General features: G+C 39.6%; 2 protein-coding genes across 2 annotated transcripts in view; both read left to right on the forward strand.

Moving 5' to 3' along the window:
- ADCK2 (aarF domain containing kinase 2) overlaps positions 1-12,593 on the forward strand; it is a 200,710-nt gene extending 188,117 nt beyond the window's left edge. Inside the window, exon 9 of the transcript XR_010910055.1 lies at positions 12,582-12,593. The gene's annotated coding sequence lies outside the window, so the exon portion shown is untranslated. The remainder of the gene's footprint in view (positions 1-12,581) is intronic.
- TMEM178B (transmembrane protein 178B) overlaps positions 1-27,779 on the forward strand; it is a 377,870-nt gene that overhangs the window by 37,739 nt on the left and 312,352 nt on the right. The gene's annotated exons all lie outside the window — the stretch shown is intronic.

Consider the following 27,779-nt stretch of genomic DNA (forward strand, 5'->3'; position numbering starts at 1 on the left):
GACATGCAAGTGTGGAGAAGAGCAAACCACTGACCACTTACTATAATGCAGCCTAAGCCCTTCGACATGCACAATGGAGGACTTTCTTACAGTGATAACAGAGGCACTTGAAGTGGCCAGCTTCTGGTCAAAGCAAATTTAGTATAATGCCAAGTTTTTAACTTTGTTTGTGGTTTTTGTATGTGTTAAAATTATATTCTCAATTAGCTTCTGACACGATAAATAAATAAACAAACCAGGCTTTACAAAATGGAAGGCACTTGAGATTTCTTAACAGTCAGGATAGCTGAAAACCCTCCAAATCAATCTCTAAAATAAACACTCACAGGGCTGAATATAGGTGAAGCAACAATTAAAATTACATCTTTGAGCTACACAATGAATCAAAGAAACTGGCAACTGCTTAGATCTGCAGGGTATTCTCCAGAGAGGCAAAGCACTAAGGAAAACAGCTGGAGGATTGAAATGCTGGTAAGCACAAAACATCGACCACATGGACGACACTTTCAATCTATTCTCTTTGATGGAAGTCTTTATATGAAGCAAAGTATTTCTGTGTAACCCTTTACTGTTATAAAGATTTGGTGACATCCCCATAGCTGAGAAAGCCTCCAAAAGCAATGTTTCCAAGGGGAACAAAGGCAGCTACTGCTATAGGGAAAAGCAAGCCTATAGGTGACCACAGATTAGAAAGAGCACATGCCTACTCCAGGAGATTCTGACATGGCTAAAATAATGGAATCAAGGAAGAAAGGAAACAAGATGGAGAATTTGTTGAAATGTGCAAGATTAACAAAGATTTTGGACCATGCTGTAATAATTCACTGGGAGAGGAGAGAAAAATGCATTGATAATTTGCAGTCCAGTGGTTAAGAAATCACCCAATAGTCAGAAAAATCAAGACAGGTGTAAAATAATAGTCAAGATTCAGTTCCAAATGTTCAGAAAGCTGCTTTGGGTGTCTTTTATACAGAGTAGTGGAAGAGGTAGCCACAGTGACTGATGAGTGCTTGCTGCCTGCCTTATCTAGGTGGGCTGATGGTTCATTGAAAACAGGTGAAACGGCACCAACTGAGCTTCAGATGTGTGGAAGTTCTCTCCAAATATACACTTGAGCTGGTGCTATCTGAGAAGGAGGCACAACAAACACATGTAACTTGGTCACAGAGTCAGCAGTAGGGGAATTTGAACAGGAAAAGCTAAAGCCACAGTGGGGAACCTCTGGTTCACGACCCATATCTGTCCTGACACACCTTCCCATTTATCCTGCCACATTTCTTGTCGGGTGATTCCTCCTGTTCCTGTACCCAACACACTTCCTACAGTGATCTGACAGTCTTTGCACAAGAAGGAAAACCGCGAGGTTGGGAAAGAACACAGAAAGGGCAAGGAACTCTGAAGGCTATGTAGCACCATGTGGGCATTATGTTACTTGATGAATGGGTCCACAGATGCCAGGTTGTTGAAATATTATGTGTATGTGTGCACTAAAAAATGGAAAGTTGCATTGCAAGAGGACATAAGAAGGTATAGCTCTTCATGTACTTCCGGTCCCCTCCTTTTCTGCACCTGGAAAGGCCACCAAACAAGAATGGGGGAGTGATCCATCCTCTTCACTGCACTCACTAGCATAGGGAAAGGGGAATTATGGTGGTGTGAATGTAGACAAAATGGACCTGATCCACCTGGCCACAAACCCCAACACTCCAGAGTGCCAGTAACATCAATGGGACTAAATTACTTATTCAGATGCAAATTTAGGATAGGCAGGTCACGGCCTCCTACCTTGTTGGATGGAGATTCTAAGAACTGTAGTACAAATAGTAGCTTCTTCCAAGCTCTGGGTCAAACCCAGTGAAATTATACAACCAATAAACATACTTAAGCTCAATTGATATCTTAAAAGAATGAAGGAGAGAAATAATTCTTGAGCCCAAGGATTCAGACTGAAGGGCAGTGTGCTTGTTTCCAGCAGTTAAAGAAGTGTAAGTTAAACCTATGCTTTCCTAAATAATATGAAGTTAATTTAAAATGTACCATAAGCCTTTTCCTCCAAAGTGAACTTAACTCGACAGAGATTGCCCTCAGTGTCCCACAGCTGGGAGGGAAAAAATGACTCACCCGGATTTTTTTGGCTTATGCATATTTCTCTTGATCCGATGATTCAGCATATAATGACTGAAAAAATTAGACTGAAAAGGTGTGCATCGCTTTTAAAAACCAAATGACAGTGAGCATATCCCGCCCTGCCAAATGTATCTCACATGAAATTTGGGCATGCATATGTGTTTGTTGCCGAAATTATGTGTTGTGCATTATTAATTTTGCATTAGTCCTTGACATTTTTTAGATGCTTATGTACCTTTCAATTATATATTTTTAATATAACCAATGGTCATTATGAGATGGATCTTCTGCACTTTTATTGCAGCTAAAATTCTTCAATATATAAAATGCCATCTATCATTAATGCTTTATTTATAGGCGTTTATTTCTCAGATCTCACATTTATGATCCTCATTCTATTGGTTAGTCCCAACTAGTGTAAATCCATTGAAGCAGCTGTCAAATGGCAAGTCAGCACATAGGTAAATTGGTACAATTAGTTTGGGACTAACTAAAGTATAGGCTGACAGCTTGTATTTATGCAAGGATGGAAATACCAATGATATGTAATTCTGTTTCAATGTTTGTATAGTTGTAGATTTTATGTTGTATTGAAATACTTTCAATGTAAGCTGCTTTAGTCTCCTTATGGAGAGAAAAGGTAGGGTATAAACCAACATATAATAATAATAATAATAATAATAATAATAATAATAATTAAAGATTGAACTGCAAAGACTTTGACACAGGCCAGTAAAGGTGGTCCCAGTGGTGATTGGCACACTGGGTACAGTGCCTAAAGACCTTGGCCTGCGTTTAAAAACAACTGGCGCTGCAAAAGGCCACCCTACTTGGACTTGCATGCACCATTCTCCGATACATCACACAGTCCTAGACACTTGGGAAGTAGCCCACATGTGATTGAATACAAAAGCCAGCATACTAATCTTGTTTGTTGTGCACTAATCTTGTTGTGCATCAAATAATAATAAATAATAATCAAGCAGTCCTCCAAACATGTTTAGGCTGCACTTGTTAGCAGAGCCATTGGTGACATATGGTGGAAGCTGCAGTACAGCAACATCTGGAGGATTATAAATTTTGAACTTCCCATGGCCTTTCAACTTGAACAGATGAAAACCAGGATATATGTTGTTGTCAAGAAGCATGAGAGAGTGATTAAGATGGCAAATGTTATTAACGATGAGGGGTCTGCAGAAGTTTGCTTTTGCATGAGCCTACTGGGAAGGGCAAATTCAGTCTCTTCCTCTGCACTCTGCTGAGTTAAGTACAAAGTAATGCTATGTTCTGTGTTCATCTTGTACCAATAGATGCAAACTGAGGACAAAAGGTGAAGACAAGTGGGAGGAGGAGAGAGAAATTGACATTTTCAAAGTGGGAAAAAACAAAGTGGGAAAATGGGGAAAAACAGAAGATTAATTAGGTATGCCTCTCTCAAATAGTTGAAAGTTATGAAATGCTCCTGGTGGTCTACAGCTCCCCACTCCCAACTGAAAATTGGATCATATGGTTAAAGAATCTGGAAATCTTTAGTTGTCTGCTTCTCTTTTCGTCCTACTGGTGTAGGTCTGCTGCTTTTTTTTTTTTTTTGCTGTTGGGACCCACCTCTATATTTATTTATATACTTTATTTCTATACCGCTTTTCTCAGCCCTCAGGCGACTCAAAGCGGTGAACAACATCAATACAAAGCATTACAAAACAGTATCAGGCAATTAAAACAATTATAACATAAATCACTAACTTCAGTATAACAATAAGTAGCGCCTCAACAGTAAAATCAGAATCCAGTCTCGTCATCCTTTATTCCGTATTCCTATGTTCATTTACACTGTTTAATCAAATGCTTGTTCGAATAGCCAGGTCTTCACTTTCCTCCAAAACGCCACCACAGAGAAGGCCCTATCTCTCGTCTCTGCCAAGTGTACCTGTGATGCAGGTGGGACCGAGAGGAGGGCCTCCCCAGATTATCTTAGTGTCCTATTCGGTTCATAGGAGGAGATGCGTTCGGAGAGGTAAGTAGGGCCAGAACCGTTTAGGGCTTTATAAGCTAAAGCCAGCACTTTGAATTGTGCCGGGTAGCAAACTGGTAGCCAGTGGAGCTGGCGCAACAGAGGAGTAGTATGCTACCTGAGTGCCGCTCCTGTTAGCAACCTGGCTGCCGAGCGCTGGACCATTTGAAGCTTCCGAGCAGTCTTCAAAGGCAACCCCACATAGAGAGCGTTGCAGTAGTCTATACGGGATGTAACCAGAACATGGACTACCGTGGCCAAGTCAAACTTCCGTGACCAAGTCAGACTATATCATACCCAGCCTTTTTAACATGCCAAGATTCATGGGGCAGGACTGGATGAGCAATGGAAATCTTAAACTATTTATTTGTTTATTTACTATATTTGTATACCGCCTTTCTCACTTTGGCTGCTTTTCATTTCATTCATTGGTTCTCTAGCTATTGCATTTAAATCCATTTGTTTTTAAAAAGTGATCTTTCAAAAAGGAAACATCACAAGCCCTGACTTTAGCTTTGTGTCTCCTGCTTTCCCTGAGCAGTTCTGACATTTTTTTGGAATGGGCAATTTGTGGATGTCACTTTGCTTCCTTTCGTCTCCAGGGATCCCTCCATTTTTGGTTTTGTTCGCTGGGGTTTGGAGGAGACACCAAGATAAAGGTCACTTGGCATTTTAGAAGCGCTTTTTCACCCTTCTTTTTTCATCTAAAAATAAAACGAAATGAAATATCTAAAAGGGTGACCCCTTTTGTTCTTGTTTAGGATTTTTTTTTCTGTTAAACATGTACTATTCATATTGACTGAGAAAATTTATCCAAATCCCTACTTTACATCCACACACCCTCATTTACTTATTTATTTGTAAGACTATTCTTGAAATGTATTCATCCAAGTACTGTTTGTTAGGAATTATGGCTGTCATTCATTTTGATTCAGAGTTCCTCCCATCATCAGCAGTCAGCATGACCTTTACTATTGTCTCTTAGTAAATGAACAAGTGAACAGCCCATCGTTTTTTCAGTATTTCTGTATTTTATGTCACATTGTTTACCATTTGTTAATTGTGAGCTTGAGAATTCAGGTTCCTTTGCTTAATCCACATCTGAATTGTCAAACAAGCGATCTCTATTGTGTCATATATTTAAAGTTCAGAGGAACCTTGTTGGAGATAATGGGTTTTTATTCCAATCCATCTGAAAGACACTGCTCTTAACCATGAAGGAGTATCAGTTTAAAAAAATACAGACTGGTTTCACATGGCTATTTTCTATGCAATATCGCATTTCTTGAGCACTTAAGGCTCAAGTGCCAGACTGGAATCCAGATTCTGGACTTGGGAGTCCCTTTCCATATTTATATGAGGCTGAGTGTGATTTTTTTTTGTTTGAAATAGCAACCTTCTCAAGCCTTCATTAGTTGTTTGTTATGTATATAATTGCATGCTGTATTGTATGTCTGTATTGGTTTGTAATTTTACCTACTCTCTTTGTTGTGGGAGGGGCTTCAGACCATGTGATCAGAACTAGGCATGTTCAGGACTTAGACTCCATTTTTAGATCAGTGTTTGCTTTGGGAGGCTATATAGAGAAGTGTTTGCATCAGAAGCATTGAATACAGTTATACAGTTCAGATTTCAATAAGATGTATGCTTAAAGACTCCAATGGACTATGGATTATTGTTTCTAATGAAGATGCCCTGTGTTACCTACACAGAGAAACTACTTTAAATCCTATTGTAACTAGATTCATAGGCAAAGTGCCTGTATGCTGTATTCAAGAAGATTTGTGAGTAAACCAACTCTGTTACTTTTAAAGAAGACTGTTTATTTTGTCTCTTGAGAGCATGATTTAAGGGAGAATAGATGCTTTTTGGGGAACTAAAGGAAAACTTCTGAAACTCTGCTAAATATATATGTTTTTGTGAATTGGCATGTCTTTGTCCCTGACAGGTCAAAGACATACCTAAGTACACCAGGGCCCTTCCACAAAGTCATAAAACCCAGAATATCAAAGCAGAAAATCCTACATTATCTGCTTTGAACTGGGTTAACTGAGTCCACAGTGCTATATATTCCAGTTCAAAGCAAATAATGTGGGATTTTATTCAGCTGTGAGGAAGGGGCCTCAGTTTAACAGCTGAGAGACCTAGTTGCCTTGCATGAATGCTGGTGAACATCAATTTTCAAAAGGTTGTGCCTTCTAACAAGATCATGGCTTCCAGTGACCACTGATTTTTCAAAAAGGCTGTGAATCCTGTTTTCCAAATGGTTATGGAGATTCACATTTTCCAAAAGGTTATTGCATCATTTTGCCAAAATATTCAGTGAATAGGAAGTAAAATGCAATACAACTGTTTGGACAACCAGAGTTTTTCTACACTGGCCAATTATTTGGAGCCATTCCATAGCAGTGTCCACTGTTGTCTGTAGTTGTGTAAATTTTCTCAAACACCTGAGTGCTCTTCCTGTTATTTTGGGATACTGAGGTCCTGAATGGGAAATGAATAACCATTAGAGTTACAAAAATCTAGTCAGGCTAGAAATGGACATAGAGCTTGTTTGTTGCTACGAATCAATACAATTACCTGAAGTTTTGGATTCAGGTGCATTTGACTGAGGGGATTAGCATAGGGACTGGAGTATTTGACAATAGGGATTGTCATAGCGAATGCCTGTACTCCAAAATTTACTGCTACTAAACTGCTGTAGCAGGAGTAGCCACTAGAATCTTTGCGATACTAATTGAAAGGAATAGTTTATGTTATTATTGTCCATAGGAACTGGCAACAACTCTCCAGGTTCTCAGGCAAAAGACCTTCCAGAGCCTCACAAAGTAATTTTTGGAGCCACTGCCATTCTGAGTTCTTTTCAGGACCTTCTAGTTCAGGCATGGGCAAACTTTGGATTTCCAGGTGTTTTGGACTTCAATTCTCACAATTCCTAACAGCCTTGGCCCCCTTAAGCAGCTAAGGGGAAAAGGAAAGTGCCTGTTGACTGGAAGCTTGTCCCAACTGTGGTCTGAAAAAAAGTAACTTTTCCAAGGACTGGTATTTCTCATAGCCTGGGTCCAAATCCATTTAAGAGTAAACATCAGAAAGTGAACCTGGAATCTTCTGCATGCAATACATCTGTTTTGCTATTGAGTTGTGGTCCATCCATTGTACATGATGTGCAGAGATACATTGCTACAGCCTGTCCCCATCGTGAGAATAGGGTCCCTTTCTTCCCTAATCAGTTTTAATTTTGTGTTGCATCAACGGCAAAGCCAAATGCCTCCTTTTCTTAAAAAAGTGCTATGGTTGCTTCAAAACATAATTATCGGTTCTGCAAGTTTCAGAAGTATTTGTCCCTAAGTTCTTCTGTGTGCTGCAGATTGCGTGCTCCATTGTCATGTGCACAGTTTTAAATGTTTTTCAGGCTAAGAATTATTCATTGTGAAAGAAATTATGAATCATTTTTGAATACTGAATAAATGTGAAGCTTCTTGCAATCTGTCGAGAGACAATAAATGAACAGGGAAAAGGGCAAAATATGTTGAATTGGTTCTACTTGGCATTATTCACTCGGTTCACTGACATGAGATGTCCAAATTGATATGGCAAATGTGATAAGACTGTAGTTCAATTTCATATTCCCAAGTTTTTTTTTTAGTATTTTGGAGCAGTTATCTCTTCAAAAAAGATTTCAGCATGAAAAAGACATGTATATGAACTCATGAACCTCAAAATGATGTCTGTTCTTTGCTTTTGGGGGATTCTAGCAGTCATAATCCAAAAACAGCTTTTCACAGCTCTGTACCGTGAAACAACAAAAGAGTAATGGTGGCACTGAGAATACACCCCATGCTAGTGCTTGCACACCATTGTAAACATGCAGTTGTAAAAAGTTATACTTCTAAGTGATTAAAAAATAGCAACATATACAAATATGTAGAGATAACCAGATTTCTTCATATGCCTTCCATATGTAATACAGAAAAATATGGACATATATAGGCAGTCCCTATCCGACTCATCGTTTCAAATGGGGGTGAAACAACAGGAAGTGAGAGAAATCTACCCCTCGGAAGGAAAATTCACTCCTGAAAGAGTTATCATGGGGAAAAGGTGTCACCACTGAAGTTTTCTCACCAATGCTTCTTTCCACAACAAGCCAAATTTTTCCAAATCCAATTATCACAGGGACAGAAAGTGAGGTGAAACCTTCTGAACAGGGGCACAGACAGCAAAACAACAACCACATGGGTATTAACCCTTCCAAAGCTTTACAAGATATTTTTTGCCTGGAGTTACACTTTAAAAATGTACAAGTTCTGACTTACATACAAATTCAATTTAAGAACAATGCTATAGAACCTATTTTGTTCATAACTTGAGGATTGGCTGTATATCGGCATAATGTTCTCAACCTTCCTTATGCCATGACCCTTTAATACAGTTCCTCACGTTGTGGTGAGCCCCAACTATAAAATTATTTTAGTTGCTACTTCATAACTGTAATTTTGCTACTGTTATGAATCATAATGTAAATATCTGATATGCAGGATGTATTTTCATTCACTGGACCAAATTTGGCACAAATATCTGATATGCCCAGATTTGAATACTGGTGGGGATGGGGGAGTGGGGGATTGATTTTGTTTTGGGAGTTGTAATTGTTGGGATTTATAGTTAACCTACAATCAAAGAGCATTCTGGACTCCACCAATGATGGAACTGAACCAAACTTGGCACACAGAACTCCCATTACCAACAGAAAATACTGGAAGGGTTTGGTGGGCATTGTCCTTGAGTTTTGGAGTTGTAGTTCACCTATATCCAGAGAGCAATGTGACTCAAGCAATGATGGATCTGGACCAAACTTGGCATGAATACTCAATATGTCCAAATGTGAACACTGGTGGAGTTTGGAGAAAATAGATCTTGACATTTGGCAGTTGTAGCTGCTGGGATTTAGAGTTCATCTACAATGAAAGAGCATTCTGAACCCCACCAACAATAGAATTGGGCCAAACTTCCCACACAGTACCCCCATGACTTGAAGGGACTCGCTGTCACTAGCCTCCCTCCAGCCTCGCACGCTCTCCCTTGCCTGCACTTGCACCCCATGTACCAAGCATGCCTGCTCTCCCCTCCCTACTTGGAGTCTCAGAAACAGCCTTCCCCTTGGCTGAGAGGCCAACTGAGAGGCCAGCCAATCACAGCGGAAGCGGGCTTTTGATGGGAGGATTCACTTTCTGTTTTCAAAAAGGAAGAGAAGGACAGGCAGAGAGATCTTCAGCCTTCTCTGCCGAAAGGGTTCCTAAGATCATCTGATGGTCTTGGGTGACCCCTCTGAAACCCCCTCACAACTCCTCAGGGGTCCCAAACATCCAGGTTGAGAAACACTGATCTAGTCTATGTGCAGTGTTAACAATACTTTTACCCAAAAGGCCTTAACACCAAATCCCTTTGAGAGTACTGGATGCACAGTGATTGATGCACAACAGGCTTCCAGGCAATGTCCTGATGCCTGTACAGATTTCTCCAGGTGCCAATCTGTCCAAGTAAAGTCAGAGACACAATCTATGTGAACACCAGAGAAACACTGTTACATAAAAAAACCCCATAGACTCTCCTTCTGTTCCTTCCTTTGATATTTATTTATATCCTGCCCTTTCACTAATCTGGGACTCAAAGACATATTGCAGGAGTAAAAACAGATACAGCTTAAAAATGCACATCACACAAAAGTTTAAAATACAATTAAACCATCAATACGATTAAAAGCAGTTAAAAGCATGATCATTGAATAGAAAAAAATAGAACACATTATAAAAGGCCTCTTCTCCCTGTGCAATCCTGGATGAAATAACAAAAAGTCTTCACCTGCCTGTAGAAGGAGGATATCTCTTTGAGAACGGAGTTAGCTATGTGTGTGATGGGATGTAAAGAAGGGCCTGCCCAGAAGAAATCAAAACCCAGGGAGGCTCATATTGGAGATCACTAGGTGTTCATCTAAACAGCAGAAATAATGCAGTTTGACACTACTCCAACTGTCGAAACTCAAAGCTATGGCACATAAAGTCACAGGAGCTGTAGTTTTACATGCCTTGGCTGCCAAATAGTGCTGGTGACTCACCAAACAACAACCCCAAACTTCTACAGCATCGAGCCATAGCAGTTACGGTTTATTTAGTTTGTGTCAAAATCATTGCATAAATAAGTATAAAACTAATAAAATAGAAGGAGTACAAGCGGCTAAATAATTTTAGACCAAAAATGGGCAACAGTGACCACATTATCTGTAAGTTAAGGTGATATCAAATGGCATTAACTCTGCAATGGGACTTAATAAGAGCAGTACGTGTGAAAAAGATCTTGGAGTCCTCGTGGACAACAAGTTAAACATGAGCCAACAATGTGATGTGGCGGCAAAAAAAGCCAATGGGATTTTGGCCTGCATCAATAGAAGCATAGTGTCTAGATCTAAGGAAGTAATGCTACCCCTCTATTCTGCTTTGGTTAGACCACATCTGGAATATTGTGTCCAATTCTGGGCACCACAATTCAAGAGAGATATTGACAAGCTGGAAAGTGTCCAGAGGAGGGCGACTAAAATGATCAAAGGTCTGGAGAACAAGCCCTATGAGGAGCGGCTTAGGGAACTGGGCATGTTTAGCCTGAAGAAGAGAAGGCTGAGAGGAGATATGATAGCCATGTATAAATATGTGAGAGGAAGCCACAGGGAGGAGGGAGCAAGCTTGTTTTCTGCTTCCTTGGAGACTAGGACGCGGAACAATGGCTTCAAACTACAAGAGAGGAGATTCCATCTGAACATTAGGAAGAACTTCCTGACTGTGAGAGCCGTTCAGCAGTGGAACTCTCTGCCCCGGAGTGTGGTGGAGGCTCCTTCTTTGGAAGCTTTTAAGCAGAGGCTGGATGGCCATTTGTCAGGGGTGATTTGAAAGCAATATTCCTGCTTCTTGGCAGGGGGTTGGACTGGATGGCCCATGAGGTCTCTTCCAACTCTTTGATTCTATGATTCTATGATTCTATAATCAGCACTTTCCACTGTGCCCAGAAACAGAGAGGAAAACAATGGAGCAGTCACAGTTACCATGTCCAGTTAAAAATACAGTTCCAGTTTCTGATATCAAACATATGTTACATCTAGGCTGGCTTTATTAGTTCATAGCAACAATGCTATGAACTAAAAGGCATGAACAAAGGCAGCCTAGATGTAACATATGATACAACACATATGGGTTGTTGACTGTGGTAGCAAACATATGTACAGTAATCCCATGTACCTCTGTCAGAAGTAGTCCATGGAATTGCTTTGCAGGCCTGGAGAGAACATTTCTTTAGGTCAGTGGTTCTCAACCTTTTTTTGACCAGGAACCACTTGACCAGGGGCCACTTTGACCAGAGAACACTGCCCAATATTAGTACCAAAAGGGTTACTTATAAGTTTTTTGTCAACTTTAGATTTGGTTTGGTTATTTCGGGTGCTGATTCAGAAAATTGCATTGGATAAACCACATCAGCTCTAGTTTCTGATACAGAACATATGCCATCCAGTAGTCACCATCTGCTCGCCCACAGAAAACCATATGCAATAATCTAGAGCTCAAGTGGTAGTAGTAATCTTTCGTGGGTAGTCAGCCTCTCCCTTCCCAACATCCCGGTTGCTTCGGCACTATAAGAAGGTTTTGTGAGACCAGTTGCTCTCATTGCTGCTTGGTTTAGGGGCAACTGTGTAGTAATGGTAAGGCCACAGACTATATTTTCATTCTTGCAGACTACTGGTTGTCCACAGACCTCACGTTGGGAACCACTGATTTAGGCATTGTTAGATTCTCCTAAGTGATTTGATGGTATTCAAAGTGCTTCATACATAAGCACAATTGCATTAAATGAGCTCACATAAGTAGGCCAACTATATGCTTACTAGAGCTTGGAAAGGTTACTGTTTTTGATTAGTACTCCCATTATCTTTCATGCTGGCCTTGCTGGCTAGGGAAATGATGAGAATAGTAGAATAGTACAGTATTCCAAAAAAACACAAAATAACTTTTCCAAGCTGTGGTCATGACTTGAATTATTATTTTAACAGCATTACTTTCAACCTCAGCCCTGTTTCCTCAAGGATCTGCTGAAATTTTGTTGGTGTTAATGTCATTGGCTTCATTGCATATGCTTTCTCTTTTTGTTTCATTTTGCTTTGGATTGTTTTAATCTATTTGACATGAGATGCCTTGGAGGCTAACATTTGATAGAAGGGCAGGATATAAATTCTTATCCTTTAATTTATGAATTGATGATGCTATTTCAGCCAAGGACTCTTTAAGTGAGTAGAGTATTCATGGAAATCATCATAGAAATTCAATGCACAATTTAACATTACCCACTCCTAAAGGTAAACTTCTGAGTCCAGGGAGTGACACATACTTGTTTGACCAAGATGACACAGTGGTTCTCCAGCTGTGGGTCCCCAGATGTTTTGGCCTTCAACTCCCAAAAATCCAAACAGCTGGTAAACTGGCTGGGATTTCTGGGAATTGTAGACCAAAACACCTGGGGACCCACAGGTTGAGAACCATTGTTCTACATAATTGTTGCACAAATCAGTCTGTACTTTTTGGAGAGTTAGTGAAATTTTAAGCTAGTGGCTGAAAGACAACCATTATTATTTTTACACATACTTTGGACTAAACAAAAATTTAGTTCTACCTAAACTGATCTTGAAAGCTAAACAAGGCCAGCCTTGTTTAGTAACATGGGTGGAAGACTGCAAGTGAATACAGGTGTTATAAGCTGTATTTCAGAGGAAGGAACTAGCAAAACCATCACTGAGTATTTGCCTAAGAAAACGGTATGAAATTAATGAGGTCACCATAAGTCAATAGGCAACTTGAGGGCACACACACACAGATAACCCATCAAAATAGGTACGGATTATTAACTCTTCTAGATGTTGGACTCAAGATGAACCATCGCAGAAATTAAGATCCTCCGGAGAGGCCCTGCTCTTGTCCTGCCGCAGCTTCAGGCATTATTGGCCTTCTCAGTGATTTTGGGACAGTGCAATAAGGCAGCAATAGGAAACCTCACCATGCCAACCAGATTAGATGTGGATGATTGAGACAGTTTTATTCAATGGATTTTAATGTTGAGATACATTATTTTGAGATAAATTATTTTAAGGTTTATGTATGTGCATAATCTATTTATGTCCCGGCATTGAATGTTTGCTGTTTATATGTTGTGTTCCTCCCTGAGTCCCCTTCGGGGTGAGAAGGGCAGAATATAAATGCTTTAAATACACAAACAAATAAGTAAATAAGATCCATATCCTCCAACACAGAGAAATATTGAGATACTTGTGGCGAAGCCCTCATCCTAAAATCTCTCTTTCTGTGAACATTTTATGGATAAAAATTGGGGTGCTTATGGCCAAGTAATATCAGAGTGTGATCAAGATGGCAAAATTATGAATGGGGAAGAACACACAAGCTAGTAGAGGCTGTAGCAATTTGCATTTCCCTGAGCCCGTTGGAAAGAGTAAACCTTCCTTCCTTCCTTCCTACCTTCCTTTTGAATTAATTTCATCCAAACTACTTTTATACTTTGAACTCTATTTGCAGAAATTGAAGTAAGCTGAGGACAAAGGGGAAATGTAAAAAGAAAGCCGAGAAACTGGGATTTTTTAAAAACAGTTGAAGAAATGAGATGACGGAGGATTAACTGTTGGAGGACTTGCGATTCCCTGCATTCCTTAGCACCTTCTAATCGATACAGGCATGCACTTCTGGGACTTGCAATCTTGTGCAGAGGAGGGTGCTAGTGAGGCTCATAGGACCCTATTTTGCACTAAAATGAAAGGTATTCTTTAGGCAGAACTAGCATAAGCCTCATTGTTTTCAGTGGATTGACTGTAGTTAGAGACTAAAATTGAAAGCTTATCTATTTTTGGATTGTGACTTTCGGGATTTGGAAGCTGTAGTTTAGAAATAAAAGTAGTGTCCCCAAGCCTTCCATTCTATTGGAATAAGTTGAGATGTTTGGAGAATCCCATAGCAGAGAGAGGATGTCATTTGATAATCTCCAAGGAGGCTTCTTTCATCACGTCCACCTTGCTGCCCTGATAGACAGTATATGTAGAGAAATACACTTTCCCTTAACTACTGGGCAAACTTTCAATAACAGCATATGGAAATTACACACAGACAGCATCCGTCAGTGCAATTAATGGACTTTTCTCTATAGTTTAACAGCAACATTTGGGAAACATATGGCTGACCTGGCAGAGAAATGGCCTCTCCCATTGCATAAAACAGAGGAAAGCTTCCTAGTTTCCCGCCCCCAGTAAATATGACAGTGCTAGTGAAGAACAACTACTTCAATTTCCAAATAGGGCTGCAAGATTTTAGCATCTGACTTCCCTTTACTATACCCTTCAATGGTCCTGATTTGGCAAGGACAGTACTAATCAATCCTTGGTTGTCCCATTTCTTCACCTGCTTTTAAAACACTCCAGTTTCTCTTTCCTCTTCCCAGCATGTCCTTTGCTTACTTCAGTATTTGAAAACTGAGTTGAAATTCAAAAATAGTGTGCTCTCAATTAACTGAGCAGTGGGGAGAAAACAGGGAGCAGAATTCTAACTGTCCCAATAGGCTCAATTTTTCCTATATGGTGTGCTCTTCCTCATCAATAATGTTCACCACCTTAAGCACACTCTGTTGTTGCTTGGCCACAGGTGTTTCATCTGTGATATTTTATGACTTGTCCACTCCTCTGGAAGAAGGGAAGGAAACTTAGGATAAGAGCTCTGCCTTGAAAAGTATGTGTGTCCTTATTTGTTGCATTTGAAGTTATTTTTATTTGAAGTTTATATTTTCATTTTTCTTCATTTGTGGGTGATGCTTAATGTATCATGCCTAAATGGCATCACCTTTGAAATATATCCAGAGCCCTCTATCTGTGATGTTAGAAGAAATCATCACAAGGTCTCAGATTTTGGATTGAAATCTTGATTAAGGATAGTTCTGTCCTGAAAACCCTGGAATTTTGTTAAAGGTAAAGATAAAGGTAAAGGTTTCCCCTGACATTAAGTCTAGTCATGTCTGAGTCTAGGGGATGGTGCCCATCTCCATTTCTAAACCGAAGAGCCAGTGTTGTCTGTAGACACCTCCAAGGTCATGTGGCTGCTATGACTGCATGGAGTGCCATTACCTTCCTGTCGAAGTGGTACCTATTGATCTACTCACATTTGCACGTTTTTGAACTGCTAGGTTGGCAGAAGCTGGGCCTAACAGTGGGAGCTCACCCCACTCCCTGGATTTGAACCGCTGACCTTCCGGTGAGCAAGTTCCACAGCTCAGTGGTTTAACCCACTGCACCACTGAGGGCTCCATTGTGTTACTAGCTGCTAAATATCACTCTGGTTCCTGTGCCTCAATGGGCCATTCCACACTGCTCTTTATCCCAGGATCTGACCCCAGATTATCTGCTTTAAACTGGAATATATGAGTCACCACTGCCACATAACCTGGGTAAACAGATAATCTGAGCTCAATTCCTGGGATATAGGGGCAGTGTGGAAGGGCTCAAGAAATGAACTATCTATCACACAGACCTTGAGCAATCAGTTATAGAGGGGTTTCCTCCATAGTTCTACTTTGCTAGGCGGATCCATGTGGTCTGCCAGGCATTATCCAACTACAACTCCCATTGGCAACAGATAGCACAGAAAATGGTGGGCATGATAGCTGCTGGAGGGCTGCAGCACTTCAAGATGCACTTGGTATTCCTTTGCATGTTACAGGACAAGAGTTGCAGTGGTCAGAAACCTCTCTTCTTGGGTGTTTCCCCCCTAATGTTTCTAATTTCATTAGGACATCCATGAGAAAACCCAGACAAAGCCCACTGAGTTTTTATTTTTTTATTTTAGTTGATAAGGTTAAAGGTAAAAGTTTTGCCCTGACATTAAGTCCAGTCGTGTCTGACTCTGTGGGTTGGTGCTCATCTCCATTTCTAAGCCGGAGAGCCGGCATTGTCCGTAGACACCTCCAAGGTCATGTGGCTGGCATGACTGCATGGAGCACCATTACCTTCCCACCAGAGCAGTACCTATTGATCTACTCACATTTGCATGTTTTCGAACTGCTAGGTTGGCAGAAGCTGGGTATACATTTTTTCCAAAAGTAAATTTACCTTATATGACACTTTATACATCGCTTAGATGTGTATTACCCATTACTCATGCCCCCCCCCATTTCCCCCTCCCTCCTGGAACAGCAATTGTAAATGATGTCATTGCATCAAAGCCCAGGGAGTCACTGAGGCACAGTGGGAAGAGAAGAACTTGGATAGGAGAACCATAGGGAGGGTCTGCAAGCACTGTCATCACTAACCACATCTTCAGCCCAGCACATGACATTCCCTGCTTTTAAAGTTTTATTTAGGGATTTTATAAACTGACTTTCAACATTGTTTTGATTTGAAACAATTATGTAAAAAACCCACAATGCGATGAAGGTCAATAAGAGAATAATACAAAGTCTGGCAGCCATAAGGCCAGTGAAATCAATGAAAATACATCAGAGATACTATAAGAAATCTCTACAACTAGATATTAAGGCATGCGAAGATGCCTAAGGGAAATAAGCATGATTACTTTTCTGACCCGGTGCCCAGAAAATAATAAAGGCTGGCACCAGGCGAACTTCTCTGGGAAAGGCATTCCTAGAGCATTAACACGTTATTTCATTTTTGGGCTACAGCTCTCCTTGACCATCACTTTTCTGAGGTTTCCACTTTACAAGAGTCCCACAAACAACAAGGTAACCTAACCTCAGATGGGAGTGATGAGGACTCATAGCAGGGCTTCTAGTGATTAATAAAGAGTTCAGACAGGGCCATTTGGTGGAAGATATGATGAATAAAATCCAGATACTGAATCTTAAAATCTTTCTGGCATGGTAGGGGAATTATGTGAATAGACTGCATTTGCATGAACACATCCCATCTTTGAAATAAATACTTTCTGCCCACTCCTTGAGTGTTCTTTAGTACATTCAGATCCTTAGCAAATATGCTTGGCTCTGCACGCCTTCCCTTTCTACTCGTTTCTTTCCCTGTCCTTGCCTTCATTCTGACTAATTTGCTATAGCTCTGATCAAGAAAATCTCAATTTCCTTCTCTGCTGGAGCCCACCTTTCCCCTTCTCACAATGTTATATTACTTGTCTAGCTTTTTGCTACTGATGGGATAACAAAACCATTTGAAAAACCAATGCGTTAAATTGATTGCAATGTACATACCTGGAGCAACTGCCTTCATGAAAGAAAATTACGATTTATTATCAGGCAAAGACATTTTTAGCTCCCCCTACCCCAATGTTTCCTTAGAAGCAATCTCACACACCTCTAGTACATCCCTTGTGAAATCTTTGCTTTTGGTACCTGAAGTCCACAATTAAAAAGGGGAGTAGGAACATTAATATCTGCATGTTTCACTCTTGCAAGAATTTAGCTTCTTCAAATACCAATATTTTTTCATTTTGAATGAAAATAAGTATTGGGTCTTTTGGTAAATTTCTCAAAGAGTCACACAAACAGCAAATGACAAACCAATCCCCCAACCCCATTTGTATTCAAATTTGGCCATATCAGGCATTTGTGCCAAATTTGATGCAATGAATGAAAATACATCTTGCATATCAAATATTTACATTACGATTCATAACAATAGCAAAATTACAGTTATGAAGAAGTAACAAAAATAATGTTATGGTTAGGGGTCACCACAATATGAGGGACTGTATTAAGGGGTCGTGGCATTAGGAAGGTTGAGGACCACTGATATAGGGCTTTAAAGGGCTCACCCAGCAACTGGTTTTCAGTGATGCAGCTTCAGCAAGAGAATTACATGCTCTTGTAATCAACCTGGGATCAGCAGTCTGGTGGCAGCATTTTGGATCTGCTAATGGTTCTGAACTGTTTCCAAAGGCTGCCCTATGTAGAGTGTGCTATAGCAATCTAAACAGAATACAAAAGCTGTTATCAAAAGCTGATATTTCAAGGAATAAGCACAGCCAGAGCTCCAGTTTCATGAAACACATGTATAAATTACATATTTCTTCTTACTTTGAAACTGTTGGAGTTTGCCTTGGAATAACAGATATAGGGAGTAGGAGAAAAGAGAATGCTGTGTTGCGTTCTCCTTAGATTAAGGGTGGTTAATGTGTTGTATGGATCCTAAATGTTACCCCCCTTTTTATTGCTTCTTGCAAGGGTCCCAATTATTTTACCACCAAAATCCAGTCATGTGCCAGAATCTCTCTCTCCCCCCCCCCCTCTATATATCTATCTATCTAGTTGGTTATTTGTTCAGTCACTTCAGACTCTTTGTGACCTCATGGACCAGCCCACGCCAGGGCTCCCTGTCGGCTGTGGCCACCCCCAGCTTCTTCAAAGTCAAGCCAGCCACTTCAAGGATACCATCCATCTATCTTGCCCTTGGTCAGCCCCTCTTTCTTTTTCCTTCCATTTCCCCCAGCATCATTGTCTTCTCTAAGTTTTCCTGTCTTCTCATTATGTGGCCAGAGTACATCATCTTCACCTCTAATATCCTTCCCGCCAGTGAGTAGTTGGGCTTTATTTCCTGAAGGATGGACTGGTTTGATCTTCTTGTTGTCCAAGGCACTCTCCGAATGTTCCTCCAGTACCTCAGTTCAAAAGCGTATTTCTTCCTTCGCTCAGCCTTCCTTTTGGTCCAGTTCTCACATCCATAGGTTACTATGGGAATAGATATATACACATACAAATATATGTATGTATATTTGTGTGCGTATATATATGTATGTGTATGTGTGTGTGTGTGTGTGTGTGTATGGATTTTCCCTTTTAACTTTCCTGCCATGCTACCACATTTGAGAAATAGGTCAGATGTCTTCCTTTCTTCCCAAACCTACTGTATTCAAAGCATATTATGAAGTCCAAAACATCTGGAGGATCAAAAGTTGGATACCACTGTTCGGCAGGAATAGGTTTACGACACACTTTATCTATGTCTAAGAACTTCTATAGGACCAGATGAGCTAACAAAATATCAGAGCTTAGTATTTTTAAAATATGACCAAGCAAGGGGTTACTGAGAGCCGACAGGACTCCTGACCGACAGGTCAGTTGTTCGAATCCAGGGAGAGTGGGTTGAGCTCCCTCTGTCAGCTCCAGCTCCTCATGCAGGGACATGAGAGAAGCCTCCCAGAGGATGGTAAAACATCAAACATCCGGCTGTCTCCTGAGCAATGTCCTTGCAGAAGGCCAATTCTCTCACACCAGAAGCAACTTGCAGTCTCTCAAGTTGCTCCTGATACAGAAAAAACTCCCCAGTGGTATTATGAATTATATACTGTAGTTATATATTCTATTTTTTTTTAATTTTTTGGTTGTATTTTTATTTAGTTCAAATTTATATACTCATTCATACAGGAACAAACTTTCCAAAGCAACCAGTGATTAAGTGAAACCATGGACGTCCTGAAAGACAGAGCTTTTATGTCTGTGTATTAGGCCTGGGCGGTTTCGTTTCGTTAATTCGTAATTCGTTAATAATTCGTTAATTTTTCCAATTACAAAACGATAACGAACCATTCTGGAGCAATCATAAAAAAAACAAACGAATTTTTAAACGCGTTTTGTAAATGCTTCGTATTTCGTTATTGTATTCGTTTCGTTATTGTTCTGAGGTCGTTTCGTTATTATTTCCGCATGTCTGGGCCAGTTTTATGGTTTAATTAGTGAAAAAAAATTATAATATCACACCAACAGTCAAGAACAGAGGGAGAGGGAAGCTTCAGAAGTGTTTGGAGGTTTTTTAGCGTATTTCGCGGTCGCGTCCGCCATTAACGAATCGATTCGTTATTGTTTCGGAAATCGATTCGTTAATTTTTTACCATTTACGAAATTTCGTAAATATAGAACTTTTTAAAAGGAAACTTTAGTAATTATTTTAAATATCGAAACAAAAAAAACCCCCAAATACAAATCGATTTTAGAAACAAATTTTTGCGTTGTTACCCAGGCCTACTGTGTATGTGTGCATGTGTCTTTTATTGCTAAAGATGACATTTTCACTCCTATCACTCATCCACTGTTGTCGCTGCCAACTGACTCCCTCACTGCCTTCAGCTGCATTTTTACAATTGTGGACTGGAATCTTTAAGTAGCTCTTAAGGAGAAAAAAAGTAAGATTAAATAACCAGCTGGTGTAGAAGCTAGGAAAAGGGCAGGGGAGATATGGGTGAGAAAAGACATTAAGAATGTATAATCCAAATGCTCTGCTCATGGCTGTGTGTGAGAGAGAACGAGAGAGGGAGAGAAAAAGAAAGAAAGAAAGAAAGAAAGAAAGAAAGAAAGAAAGAAATTGACATCCAGCCACCTTGAAATGAAAATTTGATTCTGTCCCCAAAAGTCTCTGGAAACATGAGCTGGATAAATGATGTGCATTCACATGCATACACACGCACACTTATTCAGTTGTGCTCTGATGTGCAATGCTTTGTAGTGTAAAATCATTGCCATTTTGATTCTTGTAGCCATGTTATTTCATGCTTAGATTTTCATGGGAGCTGAAGCATTTGTTTGTCTGTTTTGGAAGAAATACAGAATACCTTACCTTCTAGGCAATAATAGCTATTTCTGCTTCAAGAAGGTGCTGCTTAAAAATAGCAGGTTGAAAAAGAAAATGGAGGAATGAGAAGAGAGAGCTGCTTTCCCCCTTCCATTTTGAAAATATCAGCTTCAGCTCTTAAGACAAAACAACTCATGTGATTGTTCCAGTTGATTCATATCTTTTGCTCATTAAGGAATCCACTCTGCCTTCTGTTGAGGACACAAGTTCAGCAGCGTTGGTGGAGCCAGGAAAGAAACTCATTTTAATGGTATTTTTCATCCTAGATTCATACATTCATTTTTTTTCTTTTTAAAAGAGTTGTTGTGAATCTTTTTTATGGCTGCTTTTCCCTTTGATATTCACAAAATCAACACTAGGATTAGAAAAGAAAATTGAGCCAGTCCAAGAAAAAAAATCATCCATATAATAATAGGAATAAGAATAATAAGAAGAAGACGATGACGGCGACTCTGGCACAAGCCAGTAAAGGTGGTTCCAGTGGTGATCAGCACACTGGGTGCAGTGCCTAAAGACCTTAAACACCATCGCCACTGACAAAATTACCACCTGCTAGCTGCAGAAGGCCACCTTACTCGGATCTGCACGCATTATTCGCCGATACATTACACAATCCTAGACACTTGGGAAGTGTCCGACGTGTGATGCAATACAACAGCCAGCAGAGTGATCTTGTTGCATTTCAAATAATAATAATAATAATAATAATAATAATAATAATAATAATAATTTATATTCTGTTTTATTGCCTCAGAGGGACTCAGAGCAGATTACAGTACACATATAAGGCAAATATTTAATGCCTTTTACACAATGAACAGTAACATACATTACACAGATAAAGTAAAGGCCTTCTTTTCATCTCCAGCGCTTGGAGGTGCTGCACAACTTCTGTCATGGGGAGGTGCTTTTGTTCCATTTTCCATTCCAAGGAGCCTGCTGTCCATAGACATCTCCAATCTTTTTGCTGACGTGTCTGCATGGGGCACCCTTTTTTCCTTCCGCCGAAGAAGTACCTATTGATCTTCTTGCATTGCATGCTTTCAAACTGCTAGATAGGCAGTAGCTAGGGCTGACAGTTGGGAGGCCACCCCGACTCGTGGCTTCTAACTGCTAACCCTCTGGTCAGCAGCTTTTCCTTCAGCTCACAGTTTTAACTGCTGTATCTTTTATGTATTGAGATGGAAGCAGCAGCAATCTTCACTTTATTCATATGACTGAATCCTACCAACCCACTGGTGAAATCCAGTGGCTACTACAAGGTTTCCACCACTGCCACCATTTGTTATCACTCATGGCCAAGTATGATTGTCTTCCAAGGGTAGAGTCTTGGCGGTGAGTCTGTAAATGACTATTCAGGATCTGCACGGTTTCCAGTGCTGTCATAGTAGAAGTTGCAATGCTCTCCTTGGAAGCCATTCTAAGAAGTGAGCTAATCTAGGTACTCATGCTTTAATATTAGGGAACCACAGGCCCATTTCATCTATGCTTATTGGCACTTTCATCTTATAGGTTTAGTTTCCTTTGCCCAGAATTCCAAAATTTGAAATACTTCAACATCCCAAACTGTACCCACAGGTGATGTGATAGTGGTGGCACCTTTATTTTCTGATGGTCCAATGTACAAACTTTGTTTCATTGTAAAAATTAGGGCTGGGCGGTTTCGTTTCGTTAATTCGTAATTCGTTAATAATTCATTAATTTTTTCAATTACAAAACGATAACGAACCATTCTGGAGCAATTATTAAAAAAAACGAATTTTCAAAAACGTTTTGTAAATGCTTCGTATTTCGATATTGTATTCGTTTTGTTATTGTTTTGAGGTCGTTTCGTTATTATTTCCGCATGTCTGGACCAGTTTTATGGTTTAATTAGTGAAAAAAAATTATAATATCACACCAACAGTCAACAACAGAGGGAGAGGGAAGCTTCAGAAGGTTTTGGAGGTTTTTTAGCATATTTCGCGGTCGCGTCCGCCATTAACGAATCGATTCGTTATTGTTTCGGAAATCGATTCGTTAATTTTTTACCATTTACGAAATTTCGTAAATATCGAACTTTTTAAAAGGAAAATTTTGTAATTATTTTAAATATCGAAACAAAAAAAAAACCCAAATACAAATTGATTTTAGAAACAAATTTTTCCGTTGTTACCCAGGCCTAGTAAAAATATTTTAAATGTCATATATAAAATTACCTTTTGGGCTATCTCTTAAAGTTGAATATGAAACATATGGATTTCCTGATTAGACTTGGGTCCCATCTCCAAGATAACTCAATACACACACACAAAAACATAGATATTTCAAAATCCAAATTCCCCCCCCCCCCAACAAACCCAAAATCTAAGGCACTTCTGGTACCAGGCATTTGGGATACTCAAACTGCACTTATAGTTGCTATGAAACCTGAGGTATCGACAGCATTTGCTTGTTGTTTTTCCAGGTAATACTCAATACTTACTCAATGGTCTTCATGATATCCCTCGAAGAATATGGCCAAAAACATTTTCTTGCCATTTTAATGAAGATCTCATGCTACTGAAAGAGCAGACAGATTTAATTCTTAGTGTTAAGGAGAAACTCTGATGTTCTGTGCTTGAGGGCATCTTTTGTAAACTGACACATAACTACAACTATACAGCTTGCTGATATCATAGTTTGAAATAAGATATGGTAATGCTGACTGATGCTCAAATATTTTTGGTAACATCAGTAGCACTATATCAGAGTAAATTTGGAGCATGTGGCTGCTCTGAAAAACAGAAGATGTTTTCAACTTGCTAAATTACAATGAGTGGAGGATCTGTCCAGTGGTGATCTTTCCTTTTTTCCATCAGTAATCTGTTGGAATGCATTCCTATATAGCAGCATTTCTCAACCTGGAGGTCGTGAGGGGGTGTCAGAGGGATTGCCGAAGACCATCAGAAAGCATAGTATTTTCTGCTGGTCATGTGGGCTCTGTGTGAGAAGTTTGGCCCAATTCCATCATTGGTGGGGTTCAAAGGGCTCTTTGATTGCAGGCAAACTATAAATCCCAGCAACTACAACTTCCAAATGGCAAGGTCTGTTTTCCCCACCAGTGTTCACATTTGGGCATATTTAGTATTCGTGCCAACTTTGGTCCAGATCTGTCTTTGTTTGAGACCACAGTGCTCTCTGGATGTAGGTGAACTATAACTCTAAAACTCTAGGCCACCAAACCCTTCCAGTATTTTCTGTTGGTTAGGAGAGTTCTGTGTGCCAAGTTTGGTTCAATTCTATTGTTGGTGGAGTTCAGAATGCTTTTTGATTGTAAGGAAACTATAAATTGCAGCAATTACAACTCCCAAATGACAAAATCACCCCCCTCCCCCAAAATCCCACCAGTATTCAAATTCGGCTGTATCAGGTATTTGTGCCAAATTTGGTTCAGTGAATGGAAATACATCCTGCATATCAGATAGTTACATTACAGTTCACAACAGTAGCAAAATTACAGTAGCAATGAAAATAATTTTATGGCTGGGGGTCACCATAACATGAGGAATTGTATTAAAGAGTTGTGGCTTTAGGAAGGTTGAGAAAAACTGCTTTATATAGGGCAGTTGGGAGGAGCCCCCAGTGGTGCAGTGGGTTAAACCCCTATGCCGGCAGGACTGAAGACTGACAGGTCGCAGGTTCGAATCCAGGGAGAGGTGGATGAGCTCCCTCTATCAGCTCCAGCTCCTCATGTGGGGACATGAGAGAAGCCTCCCACAAGGATGATAAAAAACATCAAATCATCCGGGTGTCCTCTGGGCAACGTCCTTGCAGACGGCCCATTCTCTCACACCAGAAGTGACTTGCGGTTTCTCAAGTCACTCCTGGAATGACAAAAAAAAAAAAAAAAGCAGTTGGGAATCCTGTTCCTGCCCAGACATTGTTGCACTGGAGCTTCTCTACCATTGGTGAATCTGGTTAAGCCTGCTGTGATGTGCAGTCCAAAAACATCTAAAAAGTTGCATGATTCCTATTATTATCCCATTGACTACACTTTGCTTTCTGGTGCTACAGAGCTAAAGATGAAGTATTAAAAAAGGAAAGCGACTCTATAAAAAATGTATATGCCACATTCAGAAGAACATGTTTTTTAAAAAGCTAACATCCCAAGGAAAAGGTAATCAGGAGTTAATCACTTAGGCATGAATATTTTAGAATCACTACGTAACATTTCAATAGCAACATAGCTTAGAAAACCTCAAAGTACTATACAGTCTCCAAGGATAGCCAAACAGTTTTTAATGAATGTTATAGGCACTCAAGTTGGTCCTAGGAAGGTTGTAGGAGGTTTAGTCCCGTTGAAACAGCTCTACGTGATTTCTGGCTTTTTTGTCACTTAACTGAGATCTCAATCAATTTTTAAAAACCTCCTTCTATTCCTCTGTTTCAAAGCTTTCGTTGCCTCAAAATGTGCTGCAGTGCCACTGTATGATGAAGTCATTTATGTCTGATGCTGTTATAGGACAATGCTGCATTATGTGTGATGGATTGAGAAAGGATCAGTGGAAGTGCTTACAGTCTAAAAAGTGAAAAGCATCAATAGCAATGAAGCAAGGAGCCAAAAGCTTCAACTGCAATAGAAGCTGGAGTTTCAGGATATTTATTAGAGGACAGAAAACAGAGGAAGTTGGTCTCTATCTAGGTTTGATCAAACAATGGGGAAATTGGGGGATTTAGGGTGGATTATTATATGTGTTTCATAGGGTGCTTCTACACTATAGAAATAAAGCTGTGGGTTGTTGTAGGTTTTTCAGGCTGCATTGCAATGTTCTAGAAGTATTTCTCCTGACATTTCACCTGCATCTATGGCAGGCATGCTCAGAGGTTGTTTGCCTGCATCTATGACAGGCATCCTCAGACCTCACAACCTGCCATAGATGCAGGTGAAACGTCAGGAGAAAATTCTTCTAGAACATGGCCATACAGCCCAAAAAACCTACAACAACCCAGTGATTCCGGCCATGAAAGCCTTCGACAATACATAGAATTAAAGCAGTTCGACACCACTTTAACTGAATTGAATTTATTGGCTCAATGCTCTGATACTGTGGGAACTGTAGTTTTCTGCACAATTTTGCAGAAAAAAGCTAAAAGACCTTGTACAGCTACAGCTCCCATTATTCCATAGCACTGACCCATTCCACTTAAAGTGGTATCAAATTATTTATTTATTTATGACATTTATATGCTGCCCTTCTCAACCTGAAGGGGACTCAGAGCAGCTTAGAAGATATATATACATACAATATATAATATTATTAGCATAGTACAATATCAGTATTAAATATTACTATATTATACTATACCATTATATTGTAATATTATTAGTAATATTACATGAAATATAAAATATATTATAATATTATATTATTAGTAGTATTATATAGTATTACATTATAATATTATAAATATTATATGTATATGCAATATATTATATTTAACTTCATTCAAACTTATTTATTTAGGCTGGCATTTGAACCTTACTGATCGAATTTTTCCTTGATTTTAATACACATGTATTGCATGTGTATATTGTAAACCACTCCGAGGCAGTATATAAAATCGATAAATAAATAAATAAATAAATAAATAAATATTATATTATATTTAACTATATTAAATCTATGGTGAAGATGCACACTCAAAGATAAATCCCATTGAATTATATAGTTGATGGCCAGATGAGTGGGTCCAGAATTATAGCCAAAGGTGAACACTCTGTCCAAAATTTCATTTCACCCTGGTGACTTATGGTGAGCTGTGTAATCTTTGGCATTTTTTTTTCCAAAGCTGGAAGTGATTAGAATTTGATTTGTAGCTTCAAAGACCCCTATACTTTTCTGTTCCCTCCCTGATAATCATCCCCATCTTACAGAACAAGCCTTACCTGCATCTTGCTGCTTCTACAGGTTTTCAGAAATAGAATTTCCCCCTTTCCTCTAATTCTTTTCAACAGGGGTTTGTGGAAGCTTGTAGGTGCCTAAAAAAGACGGGCAAAGACAGCACACGGATTGTAGGCCATGAGCTTCCCATCCCAAGTGAAAGAACAATTCACCTTATTTGTCATTCCACAGAGCCACTTAAATGTATCATGATTTAGTCTGGATTTTGCTACCAAGATTAATGATTCATTTATGTGGAAACTATTATGTGGGGAAGGTGAATGCCCAATTCTAAAGAATGGACCCACAAATTCTAACTCAAGTACATCACTCTGTGGAGGTGAATCCCTTTCTCCTTTCCTGTATTTTTCTCTTTACTATTCTGTTTGGAAGAAATCTTTGGCTTGTTATTGAGTATCAGGGGATTCCTTTCCATCCCTTCCCGTCCTTTTCTGTTTGTTCACTCATTTGTATTGGAAGAGCCATTAGACATTCTTTGGGGTTTCATATTGCTGAGCTTTCTTTTCTTTTTATCTAATAAATTATGAAGAGCTGACCTGCAGGCTCATCCTCTCTGCAAGCTTGTCCTGAGGGGACAATTTTTGCTAACTCCTAGTCACATTAATAAGGCTTGAGCCAGAGGAGTTCTTGGTAGATTGTGCCCTAAGATTCAAAGGGAGGAAATGAAATACACTGCTTGCACATGTGTACACTTGTTTGAGTCCTTTTATTGGGAGACCTGACTTAGATTTGCTATTGGGTAGATGCTAACTGTAAACTATTGTTTTTGGGCTTTGTGCGCATTATACATTAGATTAATCGGTATAAAAACAGCTAAATTTGCAAACTATAGACTTTGCTCAAGGTAGAGGTTGCAGTGGTATTGGTAGAATAATTGGAGGATTTGAAAGGTTTGTTCAGGAATTATGCCAGATACTATTCAGTACTTTTGCATGTGTTTTGACTGTGTCATATTCCACCTTGAGCTGTGAGGAGAGGCAGGTAACAAATAAAAGATCGTTGTTGTTGTTGTTGTTGTTGTTGTTGCGGTTGTTGTTGT

This window comes from Anolis sagrei, chromosome 5 (genome assembly GCF_037176765.1).
Source record: "Anolis sagrei isolate rAnoSag1 chromosome 5, rAnoSag1.mat, whole genome shotgun sequence".
NCBI classification, from domain to species: Eukaryota; Metazoa; Chordata; class Lepidosauria; order Squamata; family Dactyloidae; genus Anolis; species Anolis sagrei.